General features: G+C 35.6%; 1 protein-coding gene across 9 annotated transcripts in view; it reads right to left on the bottom strand.

Moving 5' to 3' along the window:
- Positions 1–16,635, bottom strand: part of Znf644 (zinc finger protein 644) — a 99,985-nt gene that overhangs the window by 44,848 nt on the left and 38,502 nt on the right. The gene's annotated exons all lie outside the window — the stretch shown is intronic.

Here is a 16,635-nt window from a genome sequence, read left to right as displayed (position 1 = left end):
GGGCAGGGAGTGGGGGTACCAAGGATGGAACTTGGGTACTCAATCACTAAACCACACCCCCAGCGCTAATTTTTGTATTTTATTTAGAGACAGGGTCTCACTGGTCTCACTGAGTTGCTTAGTGCCTCGCTTTTGCTGAAGGTGGTTTTAAGGTCCTGCCTCAGGCTCCCTAACTGCTGGGATTACAGGCCTGCCCCACAACACCCAGCTCTCTAGTGGAATTGTAAAGGCCTTTATGCAGAAATGAAAAAGCTGATACTCAATTTATATAAAACTACAAGGGGCTCTGTATTATAAAAATAACACCTAAAAATAGAAACAAATTAGGAAAGCTGGGTGCAGTAGCGCATGCCTATAATCCCAGTCACTCCAGGAGGCTGAGGTAGGAGGATGAGGTTCAAAAGCCAACCTCAGCAAAAGCGAGGCGCTAAGCAACTCAGTTAAGACCCTGTCTCTAAATAAAATACAAAATAGGGCTGGGGATGTGGCTCAGTGGTTGATTGGCCCTGAGTTCAATCCCCAGTACCAAAAAAAAAAAAAAACTTAGGTGAAATGATTTTCGACAAAGGCACCAAGACCTGTCAGTGGGGAAAGAAGTCTTTTGAATAAATAGTGCTGGGACAACTGAATAGCCATACAAAGGGGATCTTCAAATATCCAAACTATTTTCAAAATAATATCAACACCTTATCTGCCCTTTTCATTCTCATTTTATCACAAATATGAAATTAAATTTTCCAGTGGCTATATCTCAACAGATTAAAACAGAAGTTGATGAGATCTAGATATCTTGACTACTTCTTAAAGTATTTTTTAGACATTGGTGGACCTTTATTTATTCATTTATTTACATGTAGTGCTGAGAATTGAACCCAGTGCCTCACACAAGCTAGACAAGTGCTCTACCACTAAGCCACAACTCCAGCCCCTCTTGAATATTTTTAACAGGAAGATTCCTTTTTAAATGCAAAACAATGCTCCTCTTCTCACTAAATTTTATTTTACAAAGAGTATTTTTCACAAAATTGTGTTACTCGTTGTTTTAGTCAGTTTTTCTCCTGCGACTAAAAGGACCCAACCCAAACAACTGTAGGGAGGAAAAGTTGAGGGCTCACAGTTTCAGAGGTCTCAATCCACAGGCTCTATTCCTCAGCAGCTCCAGGAGAGGCTAAACATCATAGCAGAATAGTGTGGCAGAGGGAAACAGCTCACTTGATGATCCAGAAGCAGAGAGACTCCTCTCACGAGATACAAAATATATATCCCCATAGCCATGCCCCCAATTAATCACTTCCTACAGCCACACCAGACCTACCTCCAGTTACAGTGAATTAATTCCCATCAGGAATTAATTCACTGTAATTCCAGCAGCTCCAGAGGCCGAGGCAGAAGGATTGTGAGTTCAAAGCCAGCCACAGCAAAAGTGAGGCGCTAAGCAACTCAGTGAAATCCTTTCTCTAAATAAAATACAAAATAGGGTTGGGGATGTGGCTCAGAGGTTGAGAGTCCCCGAGTTCAATCCCCAGTACATTCCCCCCCCCCCCAATAAAAACTAAACATTTATAGAAATGCAAGTAGCCAAAATGAAAAAAGGGGGAGGACTTGCCTTCTTGGATATAAAGACTTATAATGCCAGAAGAATTAAAATATTGTGGTATTAATGCAAGAATAGATAAAGTAGACCAACTGGGGAGGGGGGAGCAGAGTCTGGAAACAAGATCCATATGTGTATAAGATCGCTTAAGACAAAGGTGATGCTGTACAGTAATAAGGAGACAATCTTTACAATAATGGTATATAAATATATATTTCTCAGGAAAAAAGAAAAGGTGACCTTCATACTTCAAAATAAAAAGGCTTCTAGGATAACATTTCTCTACTTTAACATTAGTGACACTGGCTATATAACTATTTTATGCACTATAGGATGCTTTGCATTCTGTACATTATAGGATATTTAGCACCATCCTAGCCCAATTCACTAGATTTCAGAACTACATTCATTCAGTTATGAAATGTTTCCCAACACTGTCAAATGTCCCAATCAGGGAATGGGAGATATGGAATGAGAGATGGGGGAATTGCCTGTAGTTGAGAACCACTGTTCTTAAAAAAAAAAATTTTTTTTAAACTTGAGAGTACTTTTACGTCACTGGAGCAGGGTAAAAACTTCTTAAACAGGACATAAGATGCACTGACTATTAACAATGATAAACCAGGCTACATGAAAATCAGACGTTCCTTTCAATAAAACATTTAAGAGTGATTATCAGCCAAAGTGGATTTTTCTAACAAATACAACTAACAAAAAACTTACATTTAGAACACATTAAAGCTCCTAAAAACAAAAAGGATGACAAACCCAATGGAAAAAAGAGAAAACTCAATTTTAAAAAATTAGTGGAGTCAAGAGATTATCTAAAAAGAAAATACATTTATTAAAAAGTGCTCAATTTCATTTAAAATCAGGAAAACCCATTCTCCAGAAAGGCGAAGATATAGGATAACAGAAACTGCCTATACAACCACTTTGAAAATAATTTTTGTTACCTTTGAACATACATATACCAGTAATCCAGATTCTACTCTTGGTAAATAACCAATATAAATGTTTCAAATGACATTGCGTTAGCTTTCCAAAACTGTGACAAATACCTAAGAAAAACAACTGAGAGGAAGAAAGATACTTTAGCTTCTGGTTTTGGGGGTTTCAGTGCATGGTCACTTGGCCCTGTCATTTTGAAGCTTTGTTGAGGCATAGACATCATGGCAAGGAGTGGGTAATAGAATAGAACTGCTCATTCAATAGTGGCCTGGAGGCAAAGAGAAAGACAGGCTGGGGACAAGATATAGTTAACCCCAAGGATCTACTTTCTCCAACTAGGCCCCACCTTTTAAAGTTTCCACCATTTCGTAACAGTGTCATCAAATTATGACTAGATTGATCCACTGATGAGGTTAGAGCCCTGATGGTCCAATCATTTCCCAAAAGCCCCACTGAGGCTTGAACATTTGCTGCACTGAGGACCAACCCTTCAACACATAAGCCTTTGGGGGGACATTCCAGATCCAAACTGTTAATATGCATCAAAATACATGTCGAAGAATGTTCATGACAGACAAAATAATACCACTGTAAAATAGACTTTTATATAAATAAAGTTCAAAAAAGTTATATTCTTTGAAGTCAGGCTAGTGGCAACTCTGGGAAAGTGCAATGGAATAGTGATTGGGAAAAGAAACAGGGATTCTCTCTTGCTAGCAGCATTCTTATCTATGGTGGTCATGGAGTGTTTACTTTTTGGTGATTCACTGAGCTATATATTTACACTTTGAACACTTTCCTATGTGCTATATTTCAATTTCTAAAATTACACGAAGCACTATATTTTGTATGTTATAAATGCAACCTAGAATGTTTTCTATCTATATTACACAAACTTTATTATGGTATTTTCATCAATTGTTTGAAAGTAAAAATCATGTCTGAAAATACAATAAAATTTTCACTTCTTACACTTCAAGATCCTTTGTCTAATTAAATAAAAGGAATAAAATATCTTAAAGAACTTCTTGAGTTTTTAATATGCTACAGGAAGGCATAATTAAATAAATTTAAATTGTTTTCCTAATGATTTATTTATCTTAATCACCTGAAAAAATTCAGTTTCTTAACTCGAAAATAAAATACACATGACTTAGAAAATGCTAATTGATACTAAACAAAAGTTGATGATGTTTGTTTCTAATATTAAAAATATTTTTCTCAAATTTAGACTAAGACGAGGATTAAGACACTGAACTAAAGGAGGTTTCTATCAAAAATTTATAAACTTCCCTACCCAACAATCTAAGCTCTGGATTACATTTTTATATTCCATGACATTTTAATAAACCCTATTCCATAATACCAATAATTATTTTGTTTACAAAACAAGAATCAAACACTTAAAATACCAAGTTGTTCATAACAAACAGATCCCCTCTGAATTTAATCATTTATGTTTAACAGCAAACAGTTAACAGAAGACAATCTAATTCGTTTTTAAGCCATGTAGTGCCACCAAGTGGTGGCAAATTCTTTTTCTAAAATACCACTTATAAGTAACAGAAAAAGTTACACTGGAATATTATATTGAAATGAGAAAAATCAATCTTATAATCTTGGTAAAAGTTTAGAAACAACCTTAGAGGTCTTTTTTGTTTGTTTTGGAAAATGTGTTATCTTGTTATAATTTAAAAGTTAAAATTTTCTTGGAGGGCAAAGAATTATGAATATAATGCTGCAGCATTGACTTTCTCTTGCTTGTTACTTTTTAAATCCACATTTCCCTAAAAAACATGCACTACTTTAGAAATTTATGAAGCACACACACAGTAAAAGATCTAAAAGGTTCCTAATAATGTTACCTTTGTTAAGTACAAGGAAAGTGAAGAGAGAGGGAGTATAAAAAAAAAAAAAAGACAAAACCTATGCTCTTTAGTCAATACCTATATTAGACTTCTAGGACTATAGTAACCAAATACTGCACACTGGATGGCCAAAACAACAGAAATTACTGTCTCACAAATCTGGATGCTAGAAATCCAAGATGAAGGTGTCAGTAAGGGTAAGGGTTGGTTCCTTCTGAGGTTTGTCAAAGAAGGATCTCTTCCAGGTCTCTCCTTGGCTTGTAAAAGGACCATCTATTTCCTGTGTCTCTTCAATTCTTCCTTTTGTAAGTATCTTGGTGTTCGAATTTCCCCACTTTATAAAAATACTATGGGAGGAAACAGAGGAGGGAAAGCAGAAGTAATGGGGACTTAAATGGAGCAAATTTTGTTACACACATTTATGAATGTCAAAATGAACCAACCCCACTATTAACTATAATGTTTTTATTTGTATAAAAATATTTTTAAAAAGAATACCACTCAAAACTGGATTAGGACCTCACTTGACCTTGATTTACTTTTGTAAAGACCTTATCTCCAAATAAGGTTATGCTCTGAGGAGCAGGGACCTGAACTTTTAACATAGAAATTTGAGGAGGGGGAGGTACACGTCAACCCAGAACACTACATTCTGAAATTTGGGGAAAAGAGTACATTTTTTTTTAACTTAAAAAAGAAGACAAAAAGATCCTTAGTTTAAATCACATAATATTTTTTTTAAATTTTTTTTAGTTGTAATGGACCTTTATTTATTTATATGTTGTGCTGAGAATCAAACCCAGTGCCTCACACATGCTAGGCAAGCGCTCTACCACTGAGATACAACCCCAGCCCCACACAATATTGTTTTAATTTCATTAAGTACTACCAGCAAAAGAAATGACAAATTTATTTAAAAACTATTAAATATATCAAATTAATAAGTGTCATATAGTTCATGTTTAATCCAATTATAATGTACTTAGTCCTAGACTTCATCTCCTACTACTCTCCTCTTTCTCACCATACTCACATGAGCCTCCTCCTTGCTATTCCTTGACCATGCCCCAGGTACTTTGCTCTAAATGAAGTTCCACCTTCAAATATATGCATGAATCAGTTACTCCACACTCAGGTCTAATTATCTCCTTCACAGTTCTTCCTAGAGCATTCTAAAGAAAATAGTACACTTAGTAACTTTGTATTCTCCTCTCTGATTATATTTTTCTTCATAGTATACAAAAAATACATGTGTTCTTAATACCTGACACACTAAACAGTTATTTGATTGTTTCTTTTTAAAAAATATTTTTTTAGTTGTATATGAACACAATACCTTTATTTTATTTATTTATTTTAATGTGGTGCTGAGGATCGAACCCAATGCCTCATACTTTAGAGGCAAGGGCTCTGCCACTGAGCCATAATCCAAGCCCTTGGTTGTTTCTTTCTCCCCCACTACAAAGTAAGCTTCTAGAGGGCGGAGACATGGTTTTTTTCACTCATAGGCCCCTGGCATCTAAATAGTATCTACTGTGTTGAACACAATTAATAGCTAACTTTTTGTACATTGTAATAGCAGAAAGAATCTTTAAAAGCATCTCAGATTTCTAAATGGAATTGACTGGTCCCTTGCTAATCATTCTCATACCTCAGAGATGAACTACACAAGTTCATTACTCCTCTGTAAAAAAAGTTTCCTCTCTCAGAACACAGTTCCAAATCTAAAACCAGCTGAAACAGCTGTTCTGGGCCCTGCCTATCTCTCCACTTTGATCTCACACTTCCCTTCCACCAGTCCTTAGTTATCCAATTCACTGGTCTTCTCTCAAATTCTCCAACACATGACCTCTGTATAGGCAGTTTACTTGATGTGGAATCCTCTATTCTCTTCTCTTTAGCCTTGTATCACACAAATCCATTAACCTTAACTCATAATCTCTCTTTAGATCAGTGCTCAAGGTCATTTATGGGAAACCTTTCTCAATGCATTCTGTCAAGTTCTTTGTCATATGCTCTTGTAGAACTGTTCTTTTAAAAGATGTCTTTCAAATATTCAACTAATGACTACTGATTAATGTATTTCTCTCAAAGGACATAAGTTTTTAGAAAAATCTTTCCCATGGTTCAAAGAGAAAAGGAGCCATGTCTTCCAATGTATTTGCTGTGCTAAGCACCGAAAAGGTAGCCCAGGGCCTAAGTGAAGGAAGGAACACAAAAAATAAGCTAACTATAAATGAACAATAAGGGCCTGCAATCAATTACAGGAATTAAAGCTTCCCTTTTATTAACTCCAACTGGTTTCATCAGACACATTGCCTATTTCTAGGTAGCCCTTCTCTAGGCACCAATATGTGCATAAAAGATACAAGCTTATTTTAATATTCAACTATGCAATCCATTTGAAAGTATATGGAAAATAATATGATTTGATATTATAAACCTCATCCTAATAAGTCTACATACACTTTACTCACAAGTCTTATCAACAATTACTTTTTAAAGTGATGTAAGATTTACCAAATTTCTTAAGTATATAAATGAACCGTTATGTACTAGAAACTTAAAAGGCTATGTGTGATATAATTTACAACAAGATATCAAAATACAGTAAAAGGGGCAATTTATTTCTGCTCAAATAAAAAACTTACAATTTTTTTAATTTGGTAATTTCCTTTCAAACTTTAAAGTATATAATATATTTTAGTGGGTCTCTTGATTTGATGTGATATCTGAGAAACAAGCAGACTTTTGACAATGATTCAATATAACCATTACTACCTTTTAGAATAATTTAAATCTCTGAAACATTTATTGCTGTATCATTAGCTTTGTGGTACATAAGCAATGCCTATATACTGATTGAACTGTACAATTTTGATAGTACAAACATGTACTATTTCTTTCAATATCATAATGATAAAGAGGATCAGAATGAAATTGTAAAACACTTGTGGGGCTAAAGCTGCAGCTCATAGAAGTGCATTCTTAGCATGCTCAAGGCCCTGGATTAAGCCCCCCAGCACTCCCCCTTAAAATTATATCACAAGTGATATAAAATAAGGCTATATGCTAAAACTCCCTTCCAGATTTATGACTCTTTTACTAAATATTTTAAGTATAACTCAGATATAATGACAAATAGATACATGTTTACTGTCACAGAAAATAAAAAATCACAAATCTAATCAATACATTACATCTTCTTACTACATTTCCAAGTTGTGGTTAAATAAATATTAATTACAAAAATCGAAGTCATCATCATCTTTAGCAGTTACTTTATTAAGCAGCATCTGATAAATAATTCCAAATGATTTAATTCAACCCATTAAATCATTCAGTTATACATTAAAACATTCTGAACTAACTCATTACAAATTCAATGGTAACTACCCAAAATTCATGTTGAAGCCCTGACACCTCCAACCCCTTCCAATTCCTCAATATGTGACCTTATTTGAAGAGGGCCTTAACAGAAAGTTAAAATGAAGCCATTAGTGTGGTCCGTAATCCAACATGACTCAAGTCCTTATAAGAGACTAGGACATAAAAACTGACATGGAGGATGAGTAAGCACAGAAAAAGGGTCAAAGAGAGAGCAAGTCAAGGAGACAGGCCTGAAGATAAACTAAAGCTGACAATGTCTTAATCTTGGACTTCCAGCCTCCAGAAATGTGAAAAAATATTTCTATTTTTTAGGCTAACCAGTCTGTGGCATTTTCTTATGATATCCCTACCAGACCACTATACTCACCTTGGAAGAACCAGATGTTTCAATTCATACTGCATATGAAGGTTCTCTTGTGATAAGTGAATAACCAGTAATTTCTGCCTTCTGAAAACACCAAACTAAGGTCACTTTTATGCTAAATACTGATATATAAAAACAAGATCTGTGTGGGTATAGGAGCAGATCAGCTTAAGAAAAAAATGTGGTCCTGTCTACCCCATATCACTGCAACCCCAAATAGAAGTAAGATGGATCTCTACTTGGACAGGCACCCCATATGTCAATTTCCTTGATGATCAGAAGAGAACAACTTAGCTTTTATATACCTAATATAGAAAACACATGGATCTCCTTTCAGCTCACATTAGAGCTCTTGCTAAATATCATCTTCTGTGGCTGAGAAAATTCTAGACAATGTTAAAATCCTAGCTGTGCTTCAGAAAAACTTGGGAAAAAAAATTTTAAAAGATTGCACAAAGAAAATCACAACTGCTTCACTAAAATTTGATCGACTTCATTAAGGCCTGTAGATTTGCTCCCCCCCACCACCTTTTTTTTAATTTTGCATAGAACACTGATATGTAACTAGGATCAACTAGGTCAGAATTTTCAAATATACCTGCATTTGAAGAGTTTTTTAAAAGTATTAATGTTCACTCACTCTCTGACGTTTGAATGTGTTTGTATGTGTTTAATCTCTTATGGCACTGTAATGCACAGTCATGATTATAAAGGACCATGTAGAATCCAAGTATAATTATCATGTGTTGTGATTAATTAGGTACAAGCAAATACTGGGATATGTAATAATTATCTGTTGAAAAACACTTTTCGCTTACATTCCTCTGAACATATTTTCCTTAGAAGTGAAGGACAGAGTAAAAGTATATGATGCAGTATGGCTTCATTATAAAATCATTCATGAGTCTTCATTTATCCAGGAAGAAAACAAATTTGAGAACTTGAAACAAATTACTAGCACAGAGAATTCAAGAGCACCTTAAAAAGATTATCGACTGGGACTTATTCCTGGAATGCAAGGAAGATTCAACAACAACAAAAAAATCAATCAATTAACAAAATGGACAAAAGCACGTGATCATCTCAATTGATGCAGAAAACGTATAAAACAAAATTCAACACCCATTTTCATGATAAACACACTTAGCAAACTAGGAATAGAAGGAAAATATTTCAACATAACAAAATATAAGAAAGATATAAGAAAAGGACAGTGCTAACTTCATACTTCATGAAAAATTGGAAGCTTTCCCTCAAAGATCAGGAACAAACCAAAGTCCCATTTCTGCCACTTCTATTTTAACCCAGTACTGAAATTCCCAGTCAGAGAAGAAAGAACAGGGTGGGGAAAAAGAAAGAGGGAAGAATAGGTTAGGGAGGGGAAAAAAAGAAGAAGGAAGAGAGAGGGAAGGGTAAAGAAAGGGAGGGAACAAAGGAAAAGTGATATGAAAGGCATCCTGTTGGAAAAGGAAGAAGTAAAATAATATCTGTTCAAAGATGATAAGATCCTAAACATAGAAAATCCTAAGAATTCCATACACACACATCTCTGTTAAAGCTATTTTAAAAATTCAGCAAAGTTGCAGTATGTAAAAATCAACATACAAAAATAAACTGTTTCTATACACTAACAACGACCAAAAAGAAAAATTAAGAAAACAACTCCAGGGACTGGGGCTGGGGCTGGGGCTCAGTAGCAGAGCACTTGACTAGCATGTGTGAAGCACTGAGTTCGATCCTCAGCTCTGCATATAAATAAATGGAAAATAAAGGTGCATCAACTAAAAAAATCTTTAAAAAACAAAAAAAAAAAAGAAAAAAGAAAGAAAACAACTCCAATTCCAGTAGCATCTAAAAGAATAAAATGCACAGGAATAAACTCAACCAAGAAGGCAGAAATCTTGTATATTAAAACTAAAAAATGGTGCTAAAAGATATTAAAGATGACACAAATATAGAAAACACATCCCATGTTCATAGATTGGAAGACTTTCCATTATTAAGACATCAATACTACACAAAGAAATGTACGGATTCAATGAAATCCATCCCTATCAAAATCTCAATAACCTTTGTTCAGGAATAGGAAAATCCATTCTAGAATTCACAGGAATCTCAAGGGTTTCTAAAATAACCAAAACAATCTTATCAAAGCACAAAAGTTGCACATACAAAACTCAAAATGGACCAAAGATCCAAAGGTTAGAGCTAAAACTATAAAATTCTTAGAAGAAAATAAGGGGAAATGCATCATAACACTGGCTTTGGCCATAATTTCTTAGGTATGATACCAAAAGCACAAACAAAAATGTGAAAACAGATAAATTACAGTACATAAAACTTTAAAACTTCTGTACATCAAAAGCAACAATTAACAGGGTTAAAAAAAAAAAGAAACCTTTGCAATGAAAGAAAAACATTTGCAAACCATAACTGATAAGGGGTTAATATTCAGAATATGTAAAGATTCTTCCAACTCAATTAAAAACAAAAAACTAATTTTCTAAATCAGGACTTAAATACACATTTCTCCAAAGATGATATACAAAAGTCTTACAGGCACAGGAAAAGATGTTCAACATTACTAATACTTGAGGAAATGCAAATCAAAACCACGATGAGATTATCACCTTACACCCATTAGAAATAGAAGGAAATTACCTCATCATATTAGAAGCCACACATGAAAAGCCCAGAGTTAACGTTATACTCAAGGGTGAATGACTAAAAAGTTTTGCCTCTCAGATGAGGGGACAAGATTCTTACCTTTTCTATTCAACACATCACTCGTAGTTCTAATCACAGCAATTAAGCAAGAAATAAAATGCATACAAATTGAAAAGGAAAACATAAAATTATATTGTTTGCAGATGATATGATCCAAAACCCTAAGGATTCCACAAAAACATTTATTCAGCAAAATAGTAGGATAAAAAGCCAACAAATAAAAATCAGTTGCATTTCAATATACTAATAATGACAAAACCAAAAAAATGAAAAACAATTCCATTTAAAATAGTATAAAAAAAGAATAAATACTTAGGAATTAATTAACAAAGGAAGAGAGAAACTTATACAATGAAAATTAAGGACATTACTTAAAGAAATTAAAGACGACATGAATAAAGGGAAACACATCTCATGTTCATGGATTCAAAGACTTAATATGTCACTATGATCCCCAAAGTAATCTAAGAATCAACACAATCCCGTGACAGTTTCTGTAGAAACAGGAAAAAAAAAAAAGCTTAAATTGATATGGAATCAATCTTAAGGGACCCCCCCCCAAAAGCCAACAATCTTGAAAAAGAACCTCAAATTATATATAAAAATTAACTCATAATAGACAAAAGACCAAAATACAAAATCTAGAACTATAAAGCTCCTAGAAGAAAAATAAGGCAAGAGTTTCATGACACTGGTTGGGCAATGGTTTTTTGGATATGATTTCAAAGGCACAAGCAATAATACAAAATAAAAAACCAGACAAACTGTACTTTGTGAAAATTTGTGGAACAAAAGACAATGTAAGCAGATTCAAAAGACTGCACATAGAATGGGAGAAAATATTTGCAAATCAGATATCTGATAAGGGATTAATATCCAGAATATATAGAGAATTCCTACAACTGGACAAGGCACCTGAGACCATCAAGGATCTTCCGTGCCGGTTTCTAAGAGGCCTAGGTTTTCTTTATGTCATTTACATGGCTCATTGTGAGAAGTAGTGGGACAGTCAAGCTGGCTGATTTTGGCCTGACCAGAATATACAGCTATTAGATGGCCCTTACACCTGTGGTTGTTATACTTTGGTACATGCTCCTGAAGTTCTAATGTAGTCTACATATGCAACCCACGTGGAGCGTTGGCTATATCTTTGCAGAGATGTTTCATCGTAAGCCCTCTTTTCTGTGGAAACTCTGAAGCTGACCAGTTGGGCAAAATCTTTGACCTGATCAGACTGCCTCCAGAAGATGACTGGCCCCGAGAACTCTACCCCAAGGAGCCTGTCCCCACCACTCCCGAGGATCTTGCCCAGTGCAGTCTGTGGTGACTGAGATGGAGGAGTCACAGGTGAATCTCTGCCTTCCATGCCTTGCAGCACTCTACATTAGGAAGATGATCCAGTGTGAGCACTGGAGTGGCTGCTACAGAAGAAAGGGATGCTGCTATTTTCCTTCTTCTGGACACTTGAGTGGAGAGAACCCCATTGAGAAGGTGACCTCTGACTTTCTCTGTGAGGCTGTAAAGACTCCTCCAACTTTTTTACAGAGAATATTTTGCTACCTTAATGATATTTTCTACCTGTTGAGAGCCACAGCCGAAGGGGCCCCAGCAAACTTCCAGCTGCCAGCAAACTTCCAGCTGCCGGCTGATGATTGGCTCACAGCGGCCCCAGCAACATCTAGCTGATTGGCTCCTCTGCGGTGATGCTCATTGGACTGTTTCCCTGCCCTTTCAGACCACGGAGCTGCTCATTGGGGGACTTTTTTTGGCTCCGCCCACGTGACCCAGCCAATCGGCCTCAAGAGCAGGAGGATTGTGGGAGGTGGAGAGAGAGGCTTGTAAAAAGCCTGTGGTGGCAGTTGAGGCTCTGAGGGTTTTTCCTGAGAGGCTGTTTTGTTTGGCCTGTGTGGTTCTAAAACTAAAGTTAGTTTCTTTTGACAAGTGACTCCTGATTGTGCCCAGCCAGACTGCGGCATTACCTACTCCTCCTTTTATGGCTTATCCTTCTCCTGCCCCCTATTCTATACAATAAGGGGTCTATCTCTCCTCCCCTTCCCTAGACATCAGGGTCTTTTTGTATATAAAACAAGACAAAAAAAAGAAAGAAAGAAAGAAAGAAATAGGAGCATCTGTGAATGGACGATGGGAATGTCAAATGGTGAAGCCACTACAGAATACTGTATGGTAGTTCCTCAGAAAACCAAAATTAGAATTGTTATATAATCCAGCATTTCTACTTCTGGAAATATATCCCAAAGAGTAGCAGCAGGATCTCAAAGAGATAGTCAATGATACACACATATACACACATATGATGGAATATCATGTAGCCTTGAAAAGAAGAATATTTGGCAAAATGCTTCAACACAGATGAACCTTGAAGGTCCTGTGCTATGTGAAACAAGACAAATACTATATGTTTCTGCTTATACAAGATATTTAAAACATGGGGAAAAAAATTACCAGTAAGGGTATGTGGGGACCAATAAATATGAGAGAGAAACAGGTGAAAGTATAAATGAGAGCGTACACATATTATTATTTTTGTGTGAATTGTTTCTTCTATCACTTATTTTAGTGCTCTAACGAGAACAGTTTAACAAATTCTTTAAAAGCTTAGATTCTGAAGCTAGACTATGTGATTCAAATCCTAGCCCTTTTACTGCTAAATTCATTATATCTCAGCTTTATATCTACAAAGCAAGGACTGGATTAATATTTATAAAGTACTCATAATAATTCCTGGCATATAGCAAGCACTATATAAATGTTAAAAATAAGCTTGAGTTTATCATGGGTTTGCTTTTCATCAATTAGGAAAATAAAATATTTCAGAGTTTATCAAGCATAGCAACAGCAAACACTACAGAAACTTCTATTTTAAAACATAAACATAAGGTTATCATGATTTGGGTTTCAATCAATCAAAAAATGTAAGACCTTGTCAATTATGGAGGGTGTTCTGGCAGATGTCAATATTCAGTATCTCATTTTCTTGCTATGTTTTAAAGTCATTCAGCTAAAGGTAGTTTAGTTTCCAAGCACCATAGATAATGACAGAAAGTGACTTCTCAATGAATGGGGGACAGGAAATAAGGCATCTTGGCATTTAAGAAAAATGCAAGGCAGGCCATATCTCACTCTTTGACATTCTCTTTCCTTTCCCCCCTAAAAAGCCTTGTGCCTTATGTGATAGGTGTCTTGCCCTATAGGGAAGGAAGGAATGTCCCATAGAGATAACAATAAGAATTCCCACTAATCATACTTTTGCAGGTTGTCCATAAAAATAGTTTTTTTCTGTTTCTTTTAGTCTTCATTCCTGAACACTTCCACGTCAAATAAAACTTTCATTAAATAAATTTGTCTGCTTTTCTCATTAACTTGTCTTTTGTTAAAGGGTTCTCCACTATAAACCTAGTGATGAGTGAAAAAAGAAATTTTTCTCTCCCATACAGCAGGTACTATGTTACCTCAAGGCAGAGGTAGAATTTAAGCAGAGTTTTCTTAGATTAGTTAAATTTCAAGAGCAGAGATAACACAAATGGAAAGATATGAATAAAGGTGAAAATTTTCAAAAAATGATGATTCATTAGACTGAAACAAATTGCTTATTTTAAAAAAATAGTAAAAAAGGCTGGGGAAATGGCTTAGCGGTAGAGAGCTTACCTAGCATACTTGAGGCCCTGGGTTTGATTCCCAACACTGGGGGGGGTGGGGAGGTACGCGGGGACCAGAAAGAAAAAGAGGAAAACCAGTAGGAGATGAAACTTAAAAATCAAGTAAAACATGAATTTGGAAACTCTTGAATATAAGACCTAAGAATTAAAATTCTCCTTAAGAAATTTTTAATGTTCTTTAACAGAGCAACTTCCTTAACAAGTTGAGTCAAAGTCTTTAATGAAGCAAGCAAAGATAGATGATCCAAAGATGAATAGCTATGGGAACGGAAAGAAAAGATAAACACATGCTGTATTGACAAAGTAAAAGACCTAGTAAATGACCCACACTTTAAGAGAATAAAAACAATGTAAATGTTCTAAACGATTTGGACCCCAATGACAAGAGAACTGTGATCACATGATTTAGATATGGTGATGTCAGGTTACAGAAGAAAATATCCAAGCTGAATTTATTAGACCGTTTCATAAATGTCAGTAAAAAAAGAAACAAGAAAAACACAGGAACAAAAAAACCCATGGATATAACTGCATCACTTCTTCACATTTAAACTGCGGTGGTTTTTCACTGCTGTTACTCCAAATTCCTTTAAAAACCCTAGCATGTCACTCCCCACCCACAACTCATGCTCAACTCTATATACTTCAAATCATGTATTCTTTCACTTCCACCAAGATTCCCTTTTTATTACCTCTCATCCTTTGCGTAGAGTGTTTCTCCTGCTAAAAGTCCTTACCCCAAATTTTTAATCTAGATAAATCATCAACAGTTCACCAAATTTCAGTTTGTCACTTTTTCCAGGCATTAGCTGTGGGAGACAAACCTCACGTGTGACTGAGTTAACTCCCGTACTGGGCGATGTGGCGATGTGGCGTCAGGCACCCATGCTGCTAGACTGCTCCATTCTTCTAGGGTTCAAGTGACTGTGTCCGGGCTCACAGCCCCATGGGTGGAGCTATGCTCACCTGTTCCTTTGTAATATAACGCCTTGCCCTGTTTAGGATAGAATGTTCCATGGAAGTGCCTTATGTGTGTCCCCTTCTATTACTTACTGTGCCCTTGGGTGTGGCCTACCTAGATGTCAGTCAACCTGCTGACAGTGGACATCATGAAGCTAGACTCAGCCCCCCGAAACCTGACCCCTTGCCTCATTTGAATAGCCTCTCCTCAATAAAAGGGGTCAGCACGTGCTTAAGGTCAGAGGAGCCGTCACAGCAACCCCAAAGAAAAGGGTTATTTGTGTCTCTTGTGTGGTTATTTTGTGCAGTCCAGTTATCCCAGTTTACCTGGAGTGACCCCTGAGCCTTTTAATTTCGAGAACGAAACCCAACAATTATTTTTTTCACTTCCACCAAGATTCCCACCATTCAGTGTCTCCATTCAGTCATTAATAAATATTTATTAAGTGTCTAGTATAAAAATTGTCATAGGTGCTTGAATATATACAATAAATAAAAATACACAATTTCCTTGCCTCTAATGAACACAGACTTCCATAACACTAATCACATTAAGACTATAATTACATATGTAGTCATCTTTCCTACTCAGACTAGTAATTAGCTAGCAAGCATGAGCTAAAACCAATTTAACTATAATAATCAATTCATAAAACATTAAGTGAATCAATACAACATCAAACAAATGTTTACTGAGCACTGATTTTATGACAGGGAGGACTACAGTCCTCAGCTTAGCTAGAAGATCCTAAAAGATTTCAAAGAATTAGCTTTAATATCATCTTAAAAGAATGGTAGCTAGGAAGTCAGAAGACTTCTATCTTTGCAATTATTCACCTTACCTCAAACCAATCATTTATTATTTCTGAACCTTATACCTTTAAGTAAAACAGTGAAATAACAGAAGACATTCACAGTATTATTTATTTTTCAATGGGTTTAAAATAAGACTTGTTTAAACAGTTTGAAAAATCAGAACCAAGATGCAGTTCAAAAAGTGTAGGCTATATTAAAATATAAACTTTAGTACATTTAAGAAAATGACTGCTGGGTGTGGTATGGCACACACCTGCAATCCCACAACTCGGAGGCTGAGGCACGAGG

Source organism: Marmota marmota, unplaced genomic scaffold (assembly GCF_001458135.2).
Source record: "Marmota marmota marmota unplaced genomic scaffold, marMar, whole genome shotgun sequence".
NCBI classification, from domain to species: domain Eukaryota; kingdom Metazoa; phylum Chordata; class Mammalia; order Rodentia; family Sciuridae; genus Marmota; species Marmota marmota.
This window is presented reverse-complemented; position numbering and strand designations above follow the sequence as displayed.